This window comes from Procambarus clarkii, chromosome 22 (genome assembly GCF_040958095.1).
Source record: "Procambarus clarkii isolate CNS0578487 chromosome 22, FALCON_Pclarkii_2.0, whole genome shotgun sequence".
Taxonomy (NCBI): domain Eukaryota; kingdom Metazoa; phylum Arthropoda; class Malacostraca; order Decapoda; family Cambaridae; genus Procambarus; species Procambarus clarkii.
Genome location: NC_091171.1, coordinates 44278771 through 44291917, shown reverse-complemented (window position 1 = coordinate 44291917; position 13147 = coordinate 44278771). Strand labels below are relative to the sequence as shown.

Below are 13147 nucleotides of genomic sequence, written 5' to 3'. Positions count from 1 at the left end.
CATCTCAAGATAACCTCAAGATAACCATCTTGAGGTTATCTTGAGATGATTTCGGGGCTTTAGTGTCCCCACGGCCCGGTCCCCTCGACCAGGCCTCCACCCCCAGGAAGCAGCCCGTGACAGCTGACTAACACCCAGGTACCTATTTTACTGCTAGGTAACAGGGGCATAGGGTGAAAGAAACTCAGCCCATTGTTTCTCGCCGGCGCCCGGGATCGAACCCGGGACCACAGGATCACAAGTCCAGTGTGCTGTCCGCTCGGCCGACCGGCTCCCTTTACCATAACTCAGTTGTTCTGGTATTTTCTGCGTGAAGTTTAATTAGTGAAGACTGGCTCCACCCTTTCCCTTGGGCTGGACGGTAGAGCGACGGTCTAGCTTCATGCAGGTCGGCGTTCAATCCCCAACTGTCCAAGTGGTTGGGAACTATTCCAAGTGCTATAGTCGTAATGGCTTGGCGTTTTCTTTTGATAGTTCCCTTCTCTTCTCCTGCATTGTCCTTTATTTCTGTTTTAAAGTTATCCCCCCCCCCTCGAGTCGCACTGTTCGTCTATCACCCATTCTAAATACTTTATCTTTGTCTGCCCTGCCACCTTGAGAATTGTGGATGTGGTAATCATGTCTCCTCTGACACGTCCAGTGACTAGAAGAAGTTTACCTCCTTAATCCTCCGGTCTTTCCTCGCACCTCATACCCCTCAGCTCCGGGACTGGTCTGGTGGCATACCTCTGGTGTCCCACCAGCTTGGTTACGAGTCCTTCCTTGAGATTATGTTGAGATGATTTCGGGGCTTTAGTGTCCCCGCGGCCCGGTCTTCGACCAGGCCTCCACCCCCAGGAAGCAGCCCGTGACAGCTGACTAACACCCAGGTACCTATTTACTGCTAGGTAACAGGGGCATAGGGTGAAAGAAACTCTGCCCAATGTTTCTCGCCGGCGCCTGGGATCGAACCCAGGATCACAAGTCCCGCGTGCTGTCCGCTCGGCCGACCGGCTCCGTTCCTGCTGCTGCCTACTCTAAAGTACAGTCAAAAGTACACCAGGATTACAATTGAGACAAAGAATCAGAATGTTGTTGTTGTTAAAGATTTGCTACCAAGAACAAAAAGTTCCAAGCAGCACGGACTATGGTGAGCCCGTAGCTACAAGAATCAGAAACTTTATAGTTCTTTAAGAACATTTATATACACTCAAATCAGATATGCAGGAAAATGTTGATTTACTCTTTGTAGGGAAATGAAACGGGAACCTGATACTGAAGCTCAGCGAGCCACAGTGTAGGACACGGGGCCTGATAGCTGAGTGGACAGCGCTCTAGACTCGTAGTCCTAGGGTCCGGATTCGATCCCCGGCGATGGCAGAAACAAAAAAAGGGCAGTTTCACCCTGATGCCCCGGTTACCTAGCAATGAATAAGTACCTGGGAGTTAGACAACTATTACGGGCTGCTTCCTGTGTATGTGTGTGTGGAAGAAAACAATTAGTTAGTTGTTAGTAATAGTTGATTGAGAGTTGAGAGACAGGCGGGCAGAGCCAACCCCCGCAAGCACAACTAGGTGAATACAGATGCTTGTACATCCACAGAGTTATAAACCCATGGAACCACCTACCCGCCTAAGCCGTAAATGAGAAAACAATGCTACAATTTAAGATCCAAATATATTAGATCATCAGGACAAATTGGGGGAACTTTGACAAGCCGCCGGCTTCCCGTCCTCTTTGTGGCCACCGGAGAGATAAGTGGCCCTCAGGTGAGCTAGGCTTATGCCCTATTTCTTATCTTTCTATCCTACCCTTCACCACCTTCCCTACCCTTCACCACCTCCCCTACCCTTCACCACCTTCCCTACCCTTCACCACCTCCCCTACCCTTCACCACCTTCCCTACCCTCCACCACCTCCCCTACCCTCCACCACCTCCCCTACCCTTCACCACCTTCCCTACCCATCACCACCATCCCTACCCTCCACCACCTCCCCTACCCTTCACCACCTCCCCTACCCTCCACCACCTCCCTTACCCTTCACCACCTCCCCTTCCCTTCACCACCTCCCCTACCCTTCACCACCTTCCCTACCCTTCACCACCTTCCCTACCTTCCACCACCTTCCCTACCCTTCACCACCTTCCCTACCCTCCACCACCTACCCTACCCATCACCACCTCCCCTACCCTTCACCACCTCCCCTACCCTTCACAACCTCCCCTACCCTTCACCACCTTCCCTACCCATCACCACCTCCCCTACCCTCCACCACCTCCCCTACCCTCCACCACCTACCCTACCCATCACCACCTCCCCTACCCTTCACCACCTCCCCTACCCTCCACCACCTCCCCTACCCTTCACCACCTTCCCTACCCTCCACCACTTCCCCTACCCTAGGGAGCCGGTCGGCCGAGCGGACAGCACGCGGGACTTGTGATCCTGTGGTCCTGGGTTCGATCCCAGGCGCCGGCGAGAAACAATGGGCAGAGTTTCTTTCACCCTATGCCCCTGTTACCTAGCAGTAAAATAGGTACCTGGGTGTTAGTCAGCTGTCACGGGCTGCTTCCTGGGGGTGGAGGCCTGGTCGAGGACCGGGCCGCGGGGACACTAAAAAGCCCCGAAATCATCTCAAGATAACCTCAAGATACCCTACTTAAAGTTAAAAAAATTGTCGTACTAGAAAATGGCTCGCGAAATTGACATACTGCTCCGTTTTCTGTTTTGGGTTCTCTTGTAGGTTATCTTGAGATGATTTCGGGGCTTTAGCGTCCCCGCGGCCCGGTCCTCGACCAGGCCTCCTTTTTGTTACCCACCCCCCCAGGAAGCAGCCCGTAGCAGCTGTCTAACTCCCAGGTACCTATTTACTGCTAGGTAACAGGGGCATCAGAGTGAAAGAAACATTTTGCCCATTTGTGTCCGCCTCCACCGGGAATCGAGCCCGGAACCTCAGGACTACGAATCCGAAGCGCTGTCCACCCAGCTGTCAGGATATTGGCGCGCTAGGTTAGGATAGTGGCGCGCTAGGTTAGGATAGTGGCGCGCTAGGTTAGGATAGTGGCACCTTAGTATGCAGCCCATCCACCCGCTTTGGTAGTATTTATAGTAACGGTCGATCGAGCCGGTCGGCCGAGCGGACAGCACACTGGACTTGTGATCCTGTGGTCCTGGGTTCGATCCCAGGCGCCGGCGAGAAACAATGAGCAGTTTCTTTCACCCTATGCTCCTGTTACCTAGCAGTAAAATAGGTACCTGGGTGTTAGTCAGCTGTCACGGGCTGCTTCCTGGGGGTGGAGGCCTGGTCGAGGACCGGGCCGCGGGGACACAAAAGCCCCGAAATCATCTCAAGATGACGGTGAGGAGCATAGTATATATACCGACGTACTACGAAATTAGAAAGTAGAAATCAACTATTAAGTTGGACAAACCGGAAAACAATTTTTCACTTCGTGTTACTGTGACAAAGTAGCAACCAACCTATCCTATCCTCCTTACCTTGAGGTTACCTTGAGGTGCTTCCGGGGCTTAGGGTCCCCGCGGCCCGGTCGTCGACCAGGCCTCCTGGTTGCTGGACTGATCAACCAGGCTGTTAGACGCGGCTGCTCGCAGCCTGACGTATGAGTCACAGCCTGGTTGATCAAGTATCCTTTGGATACCTATCTTGAGGTTATCTTGAGATGATTTCGGGGCTTTTTAGTGTCCCCGCGGCCCGGTCCTCGACCAGGCCTCCACCCCCAGGAAGCAGCCCGTGACGGCTGACTAACTCCCAGGTACCTATTTACTGCTAGGTAACAGGGGCATTCAGGGTGAAAGAAACTTTTGCCCATTTGTTTCTGCCTCGTGCGGGAATCGAACCCGCGCCACAGAATTACGAATCCTGCGCGCTATCCACCAGGCTACGAGGCCCCCTGGTATTACCTAGGCCTAATACACGATACCTGAGGCCTAATATAGTACATATGCGTGCTATACTAGGCTTGGGAAATTCAGTAGAATTTCTGGTTGCAATTCTTATACCTTATCGTAGCTCAGTCGATTAAGGCATCGTCTGGGATGCTCTCGGATGTAGGTTCGAATCCTCGTCACGGCCCTTGTGGATTTATTTGTTCATTGGCCTAAGAGTATTTAGGTTTGTGTTTTAGCTTCATTTGTTTTCAAATAATTCCTTATTAGTCAGTATACTACTGTCTAAATGCCAAGAACGTACGAATTCTGACTATTGGCGATTGTCACAATAGTTACTATCTAAACAGGAGGAGAACGGGTTGTAGCACGACAGTTTCTGGCCGTTGGGAACCCTTAGGAGATTGTTGTAGGGGAAGTAGGGAACCAAACCCGGGTTGGTTACCTGGGATGTCAAGCACATTGTTCCTCACCCCTACACACTGGTCACACTTTTGACGAAAACACTGGTGGGAGGCTGTCACTACCTCACCCCCCAACATGATGAGGCTGTGAGTGACGTGAGATATCACCCCCCCCCCACCACCACCATGAGACTATAAGTGACATCAGATATCACCCCCCACCACCATGAGGCTATAAGTGACATCAGATATCACCCCCCACCACCACCATGAGGCTATAAGTGACATCAGATATCACCCCCCACCACCACCATGAGGCTATAAGTGACATCAGATAACACCCCCCACCACCACCATGAGGCTATAAGTGACATCAGATATCACCCCCCACCACCACCATGAGGCTATAAGTGACATCAGATATCACCCCCCACACACACACCATCATAAGACTATGAGTGACCTCAGGTGAGTGCCTCAAGACAGTGTGCCAAGCCTGCCGACTCCAGAACAAAGGAAGGAGCCGTGTATAATAATAACTATCAACAAAGAGGAAATAAGAGGAGAGAAGGTAGCGGAGGCGCCTCACCCCAGTGTCAAGGCCGGGGGAGTGCTTGTGGTCCCCGCCTTGACCAGCCACACAACAACATATAAAGCAACTCCCCCCCCCCCCCCCCCAATTATAAACGTCAAGCCAAGAAACGTATATATATATATTGTAGAGAATGCAACGTAAAAACACAGCTGGAAAAGGTGTATTGATAGAGGGTGTGTTGGAGAATGTGCGGTGGAGAATACTCACCCGTGGAGAGAGGGGGCAGCCGGCCGGGTGGTGGAGGTGCCCGCTGGCTAGCTGGCTGGCTCCTCCGTCACAAGGTATCCACATAAGAACATAAGAACATAAGAACAAAGGTAACTGCAGAAGGCCTATTGGCCCATACGAGGCAATAATTGTTATTTCCAGGCTGCTGCAGCAGCAGGAGGAGCAGCCGGTGTTCGTGGGAGCACGCAGGAAGGGTAGTGTAGCCTGCACGCTGTCTGTCTGCCACACCGCCGGACAGATCACACCATCAGCCCGCCGCTCCTTATGCCCTTCCCTCCCAGCACGTGCGATCTCCTTTTGTATCCGTTAGCGAGGCACTGTCGTCGAGGGTGAGGGAACACGAGGTAGTGAGGGTGAGTGGGTGAGGGAGGGAGTGAGTGAGAGAGAGACAGAGAGAGAGGGAGGAGGAGGGAGGGGGAAGCGGCAGGGGGTGGTGGGAGCAGCAACAGCAAGGGGAAGGGAGGAGCAGCAGAGCGACACAACCTACCGCACACGAGACAACAGCCACACTGCCGCTGCTGCTCCACACCCGCGGGGAGACACACGTGGTCCGTGTGTACCTCTCGCCCCCCCTCCCTCCCCTGCCCCCCCCCCACCCTCCACCACACCTCCGAGGAGACCCAATACCCACCACAGCCTCCATCCCCCCCCCCTCACCCCGCCATCAATCCCTATCCCCCAGTACTCAATATCTCTAACCTCCCTCCCTCCTTCCCTACTTCCCACTACCCTCCTCTACTTCCCGTCCGCACCATCATGACCATTTTCCCCCCTTCCCTATTCCTCCTCCTCCTCCTCCTCATCCTCCTCCTCTCTCTCTCTCTCTCTCTCTCTCTCTCTCTCTCTCTCTCTCTCTCTCTCTCTCTCTCTCTCTTTTCGCTAATATATAGATCTTTATGTATATGACTTGGCTATATGTATCTGCATGAAACCCTATGTATGTGTGTGTGTGTTTAGTGTCTGTGTAAGACTGTAAACTGATCAATTTTATGTGATCTCACCATTGTACCTTCTTGTAAATACAAGTATTATTATTAGTTATACTAATAGCTAATAATAAGGGATATCAGGGCTACCTCACCGCCTGTGTGGTGCCGTGATCACCACGCCAGTGAGTGCCTCAAGGTCTACAGGGTCCAGAGAGCCACCGGACCTTCTAGTCGGGACCAAAGAGCCAAAGCTCAACCCTCGCAAGCACAACTAGGTGAGTACATAGACTCGGCATCACTAGTGCTGACTTTGGGATACTTCATCAATTGGATAAGTTTAGATTCAGGAAAGACCTGGGTAAATACTGGTTCGGCGAGAGGGTTGTTGATTTGTGGAACCAGTTACCGCGTAACATAACAGACGTAGGATCACTTGTTTGTTTCAAGCGTAGGTTAGACATTTATACGAATGAGTTTGGGTGGGTTACATGGCAGGTGCCTCGTTTGGGCCAATAAGTCTTCGAGCTTCTGCACTTTTCTTGATTCTTAAGTTGTTATGATAAAGATTGGAACAAAGGTGGAAGTCTTCAAGAAACATTTTGATACGTTCTTGCAAGAAGTGCCGGACCAACCGGGCTGTGGTGGATATGTGGGCCTGCGGGCCGCTTCCAGCAACAGCCTGGTGGACCTATCCCACAAGTTAAGCCTGGCCTCAGGCCGGGATTGGGGGAGTAGGAGCACTCCCAGAACCCCTCTCCAGGTAAGATCCAGGTAAAACGAATCATTAAAGTTAAAAAAATGTTTAGCTTAATAAGAGTAATTAAATAGAATGCACAAAAAATAGACAATATAATCCATTTCATTAATTAATTTCAAAAGTAAATTCCAGGAAATTGGAGATGTTATCCTGAGATGATTTCGGGGCTTTAGTGTCCCCGCGGCCCGGTCCTCGACCAGACCTCCACCCCCAGGAAGCAGCCCGTAGCAGCTGACTAACACCCAGGTACCTATTTTACTGCTAGGTAACAGAGGCATAGGGTAAAAGAAACTCTGCCCATTGTTTCTCGCCGGCGCCTGGGATCGAACCCAGCACCACAGGATCACAAGTCCAGCGTGCTGTCCGCTCGGCCGACCGGCTCCCTGATCCTGAGATGTCCGGAGTCACTGGATAATACAGCGGGCAGTTAGTAAGGAAGGGCCCAGGAGCTAGTATTCGACCTATTAAGGATGGATTATCTAACACGGATGGTACAAGAACAAGGGGACACAGGTGGAAACTGAGTACCCAAATGAGCCACAGAGACATTAGAAAGAACTTTTTCAGTGTCAGAGTGGTTAGTCAATAAAATGCATTAGGCAGTGATGTGGTGGAGGCTGACTCCATACACAGTTTCAAATGTGGATATGATAGAGCCCAATAGGCTCAGGAATCTGTACACCAGTTGATTGACACTTGAGAGGCGGGACCAAAGAGCCAAAGCTCAACCCCCGTAAGCACAAATAGGTGAGTACAAATAGGTAAGTACACACACAGCAAGTAAGTGTGTGTGTTTGGTAGCTGAGTGAACAGCGCGCAGGACTCGTAATCCTGTGTTCCGGGTTCGATTGTAGGACCAGTCAGAAACGAATGGGCAAAGTTGCTTTCAAACCGATGCCCCTGTTACCTAGCATTAAATAGGTACCTGGGAGTTAGAAAGCCTTTACGGAGCTGCTTCCTGGGTGGGTGTGTCGGGGGGGGGGGGAAGTTAGTAGTTAGTAACAGTTGATTGATAGTTGAGAAGTGGGCCGAAAGAGCAAAGTTTAACCCTCGCAAGGACAACTAGGTTATCTTGAGATGATTTCGGGGCTTTAGTGTCCCCGCGGCCCGGTCCTCGACCAGGCCTTCACCCCCAGGAAGCAGCCCGTGACAGCTGACTAACACCCAGGTACCTATTTTACTGCTAGGTAACTGTCTGACAACACGGTCAGACAGGCAGTGAGGTAGGCACTAAGGTAGGCAGTAAGGTAGGCAGTGAGGTAGACACTAAGGTAGGCAGTAAGGTAGGCAGTGAGGTAGACACTAAGGTAGGCAGTAAGGTAGGCAGTGAGGTAGACACTAAGGTAGGCAGTAAGGTAGGCAGTGAGGTAGACACTAAGGTAGGCAGTGAGGTAGACACTAAGGTAGGCAGTAGGGTAGGCAGTGAGGTAGACACTAAGGTAGGCAGTAGGGTAGGCAGTGAGGTAGACACTAAGGTAGGCAGTAAGGTAGGCAGTAAGGTAGGCAGTGAGGTAGACACTAAGCTAGGCAGTAAGGTAGGCAGTGAGGTAGACACTAAGGTTGGCAGTAAGGTAGGCAGTGAGGTAGACACTAAGGTAGGCAGTAAGGAAGGCAGTGAGGTAGACACTAAGGTAGGCAGTAAGGTAGGCACTAAGGCAGGCACTAAGGTAGGCACTAAGATAGGCACTAAGGTAGGCAGTGAGGTAGGCACTAAGGTAGGCACTAAGGTAGGCAGTGAGGCAGGCACTAAGGTAGGCACTAAGGCAGGCACTAAGGTAGGCACTAAGGTAGGCAGTGAGGCAGGCACTAAGGTAGGCAGTGAGGTAGGCACTAAGGTAGGCACTAAGGTAGGCACTAAGGTAGGCAGTGAGGCAGGCACTAAGGTAGGCACTAACGTAGGCAGTGAGGTAGACACTAAGGTAGGCACTAAGGCACTAAGGCAGGCACTAAGGTAGGCACTAAGGTAGGCACTAAGGTAGGCAGTGAGGCAGGCACTAAGGTAGGCACTAAGGCAGGCACTAAGGTAGGCACTAAGGTAGGCACTAAGGTAGGCAGTGAGGCAGGCACTAAGGTAGGCAGTGAGGTAGGCACTAAGGTAGGCACTAAGGTAGGCAGTGAGGCAGGCACTAAGGTAGGCAGTGAGGCAGGCACTAAGGTAGGCAGTGAGGTAGGCAATGAGGTAGGCACTAAGGTAGGCACTAAGGTAGGCACTAAGGTAGGCAGTGAGGTAGGCAGTGAGGCAGGCACTAAGGTAGGCAGTGAGGTAGGCACTAAGGTAGGCAGTGAGGTAGGCAGTGAGGTAGGCACTAAGGTAGGCAGTGAGGCAGGCACTAAGGTAGGCACTAAGGTAGGCACTAAGGTAGGCAGTGAGGTAGGTAGTGAGGTAGGCACTAAGGTAGGCAGTGAGGCAGGCACTAAGGTAGGCAGTGAGGTAGGCACTAAGGTAGGCACTAAGGTAGGCACTAAGGTAGGCAGTGAGGCAGGCACTAAGGTAGGCACTAAGGTAGGCAGTGAGGTAGGCACTAAGGTAGGCACTAAGGCAGGCACTAAGGTAGGCACTAAGGTAGGCAGTGAGGCAGGCACTAAGGTAGGCACTAAGGTAGGCAGTGAGGCAGGCACTAAGATAGGCAGTGAGGCAGGCACTAAGGTAGGAAGTGAGGCAAGCATTAAGGTAGGCAGTGAGGCAGGCACTAAGGTAGGAAGTGAGGCAGGCACTAAGATAGGCAGTGAGGCAGGCACTAAGGTAGGAAGTGAGGCAGGCATTAAGGTAGGCAGTGAGGCAGGCACTAAGGTAGGCAGTGAGGCAGGCACTAAGGTAGGCAGTGAGGCAGGCATTAAGGTAGGCAGTGAGGCAGGCATTAAGGTAGGCAGTGAGGCAGGCACTAAGATAGGCAGTGAGGCAGGCACTAAGGTAGGCAGTGAGGCAGGCACTAAGGTAGGAACTAAGGCAAGCATTAAGGTAGGCAGTGAGGCAGGCATTAAGGCAGGAAGGCAGGCACTAAGGTAGGCAGTGAGGCAGGCATTAAGGCAGGAAGGCAGGCACTAAGGTAGGCAGTGAGGCAGGCATTAAGGCAGGAAGGCAGGCACTAAGGTAGGCAGTGAGGCAGGCATTAAGGCAGGAAGGCAGGCACTAAGGTAGGCAGTGAGGCAGGCATTAAGGCAGGAAGGCAGGCACTAAGGTAGGCAGTGAGGCAGGCATTAAGGCAGTGAGGCAGGCATTAAGGCAGGAAGGCAGGCACTAAGGTAGGCAGTGAGGCAGGCATTAAGGCAGGAAGGCAGGCACTAAGGTAGGCAGTGAGGCAGGCATTAAGGCAGGAAGGCAGGCACTAAGGTAGGCAGTGAGGCAGGCATTAAGGCAGGAAGGCAGGCACTAAGGTAGGCAGTGAGGCAGGCATTAAGGCAGGAAGGCAGGCACTAAGGTAGGCAGTGAGGCAGGCATTAAGGCAGGAAGGCAGGCACTAAGGTAGGCAGTGAGGCAGGCATTAAGGCAGGAAGGCAGGCACTAAGGTAGGCAGTGGGGCAGGCATTAAGGTAGGAAGGCAGGCACTAAGGTAGGCAGTGAGGCAGGCATTAAGGCAGGAAGGCAGGCACTAAGGTAGGCAGTGAGGCAGGCATTAAGGCAGAAAGGCAGGCACTAAGGTAGGCAGTGAGGCAAGCATTAAGGCAGGAAGGCAGGCACTAAGGTAGGCAGTGAGGCAGGCACTAAGGTAGGCAGTGAGGCAGGCATTAAGGCAGGAAGGCAGGCACTAAGGTAGGCAGTGAGGCAGGCATTAAGGCAGGAAGGCAGGCACTAAGGTAGGCAGTGAGGCAGGCATTAAGGCAGGAAGGCAGGCACTAAGGTAGGCAGTGAGGCAGGCACTAAGGTAGGAACTAAGGCAAGCATTAAGGTAGGCAGTGAGGCAGGCACTAAGGTAGGCAGTGAGGCAGGCACTAAGGTAGGCAGTGAGGCAGGCACTAAGGTAGGAACTAAGGCAAGTATTAAGGTAGGCAGTTAGGCAGGCACTAAGGCAGGAACTAAGGCAAGCATTAAGGTAGGCAGTTAGGCAGGCACTAAGGCAGGAACTAAGGCAAGCATTAAGGTAGGCAGTGAGGCAGGCATTAAGGTAGGCAGTGAGGCAAGCATTAAGGTAGGCAGTGAGGCAGGCATTAAGGTAGGCAGTGAGGCAAGCATTAAGGTAGGCAGTGAGGCAGGCATTAAGGTAGGAAGGCAAGCACGGTGTTAAAGGTTAGGTCAACACACAGGGATGAGAGCCAGCAAAAAGCGGACACACTTGTGCCTAATACGGCCTCTTGTGGGACCCTCCCACACCTGTCTCCCACACCAGGATACTCTCCCACACCTGTCTCGCACACCAGGATACTCTCCCACACCTGTCTCCCACACCAGGATACTCTCCCACACCTGTCTCACACACCAGGATACTCTCCCACACCTGTCTCCCACACCAGGATACTCTCCCACACCTGTCTCCCACACCAGGATACTCTCCCACATCTGTCTCCCACACCAGGATACTCTCCCACACCTGTCTCACACACCAGGATACTCTCCCACACCTGTCTCACACACCAGGATACCCTCCCACACCTGTCTCCCACACCAGGATACTCTCCCACACCAGGATACTCTCCCACACCTGTCTCCCATACCAGGATACTCTCCCACACCAGGATACTCTCCCACACCTGTCTCCCACACCAGGATACTCTCCCACACCAGGATACTCTCCCACACCTGTCTCCCACACCAGGATACTCTCCCACACCTGTCTCACACACCAGGATACTCTCCCACACCTGTCTCCCACACCAGGATACTCTCCCACACCAGGATACTCTCCCACACCTGTCTCCCATACCAGGATACTCTCCCACACCAGGATACTCTCCCACACCTGTCTCCCACACCAGGATACTCTCCCACACCTGTCTCCCACACCAGGATACTCTCCCACACCTGTCTCCCACACCAGGATACTCTCCCACACCTGTCTCCCACACCAGGATACTCTCTCACACCTGTCTCCCACACCAGGATACTCTCCCACACCTGTCTCACACACCAGGATACCCTCCCACACCTGTCTCCCAAACCAGGATACTCTCCCACACCTGTCTCCCACACCAGGATACTCTCCCACACCAGGATACTCTCCCATTCCTGTCTCCCACACCAGGATACTCTCCCACACCTGTCTCCCACACCAGGATACTCTCCCACACCTGTCACACACCAGGATACTCTTCCACACCTGTCTCCCACACCAGGATACTCTCCCACACCTGTCTCCCACACCAGGATACTCTCCCACACCTGCCTCCCACACCAGGATACTCTCCCACACCTGTCTCCCACGCCAGGATACTCTCCCACACCTGTCTCCCACACCAGGATACTCTTCCACACCTGTCTCCCACACCAGGATACTCTCCCACACCTGTCTCCCACACCAGGATACTCTCCCACACCTGTCTCCCACACCAGGATACTCTCCCACACCTGTCTCCCACACCAGGATACTCTCCCACACCTGTCTCCCACACCAGGATACTCTCCCACACCTGTCTCCCACACCAGGATACTCCACTACACAGAGGAATCGCAGTAACGTGATATATCAGGGAGAAGATCCACAGGAGCTGTTAAAAGGATTCAAACCTATGTGTTGGGTGATCCCAGACGGGCGGGCTGGACTACCAGGCTACGACATGGTCAAAACATGTATACCAGACACACAAACATTCACGTTGTCTATGTGTGTGTGTGTCGCTAGGTTAGGTTCGGGTGTTTTAGTAAACCATTTTCTGTCGTCGTGGCAACTAGAGATGACAGGCTGTTCATAGAATCTTATCTTGAGGTTATCTTGAGATGATTTCGGGGCTTAGCGTCCCAGCGGCCCGGTCCTCGACCAGGCCTCCTTTCTGTTATACACCCCCCAGGAAGCAGCCCGTAGCAGCTGACTAACTCCCAGGTACCTATTTACTGCTAGGTAACAGGGGCATCAAGGTGAAAGAAACATTTTGCCCATTTGTCTCCGCCTCCACCGGGGATCGAACCCGGAACCTCAGGACTACGAATGCGAAACGATGTCCACTGAGCTGTCAGGCGCCCAAGTGCCACCTAAACCAGTGCCTCGGAAAAAATAAGCTCAGTGGCACTAGCAATATCCCTCTAAAAAAAACAAATGCACTCCCTTGAACATTATATTGTGCAAGGTCCCATACTGACTGACTTTCGCCCTCCTGGGCTGAGGTTATTCTCCCATACCCTCCCTGGGTATGGTCTCCCTCCCTGGAGGTCAGGTATCCTCCAAAGGATACCTGATCAACCAGGCTGTGACTCATA

At 52.6% G+C, this 13147-nt stretch overlaps 1 protein-coding gene across 2 annotated transcripts in view; it reads right to left on the bottom strand.

The window, feature by feature from the left end:
* Nucleotides 1–13147, bottom strand: part of LOC123759664 (cyclin-dependent kinase 4) — a 404090-nt gene that overhangs the window by 288063 nt on the left and 102880 nt on the right. The window contains exon 1 of one of the 2 annotated variants that reach the window (XM_045744872.2): nt 5095–5618. The exons of the other annotated variant lie outside the window; for it this stretch is intronic. The gene's annotated coding sequence lies outside the window, so the exon portion shown is untranslated. Of the gene's footprint in view, nt 1–5094; nt 5619–13147 lie in introns of those variants that run through there. 2 annotated transcript variants of the gene reach the window in all.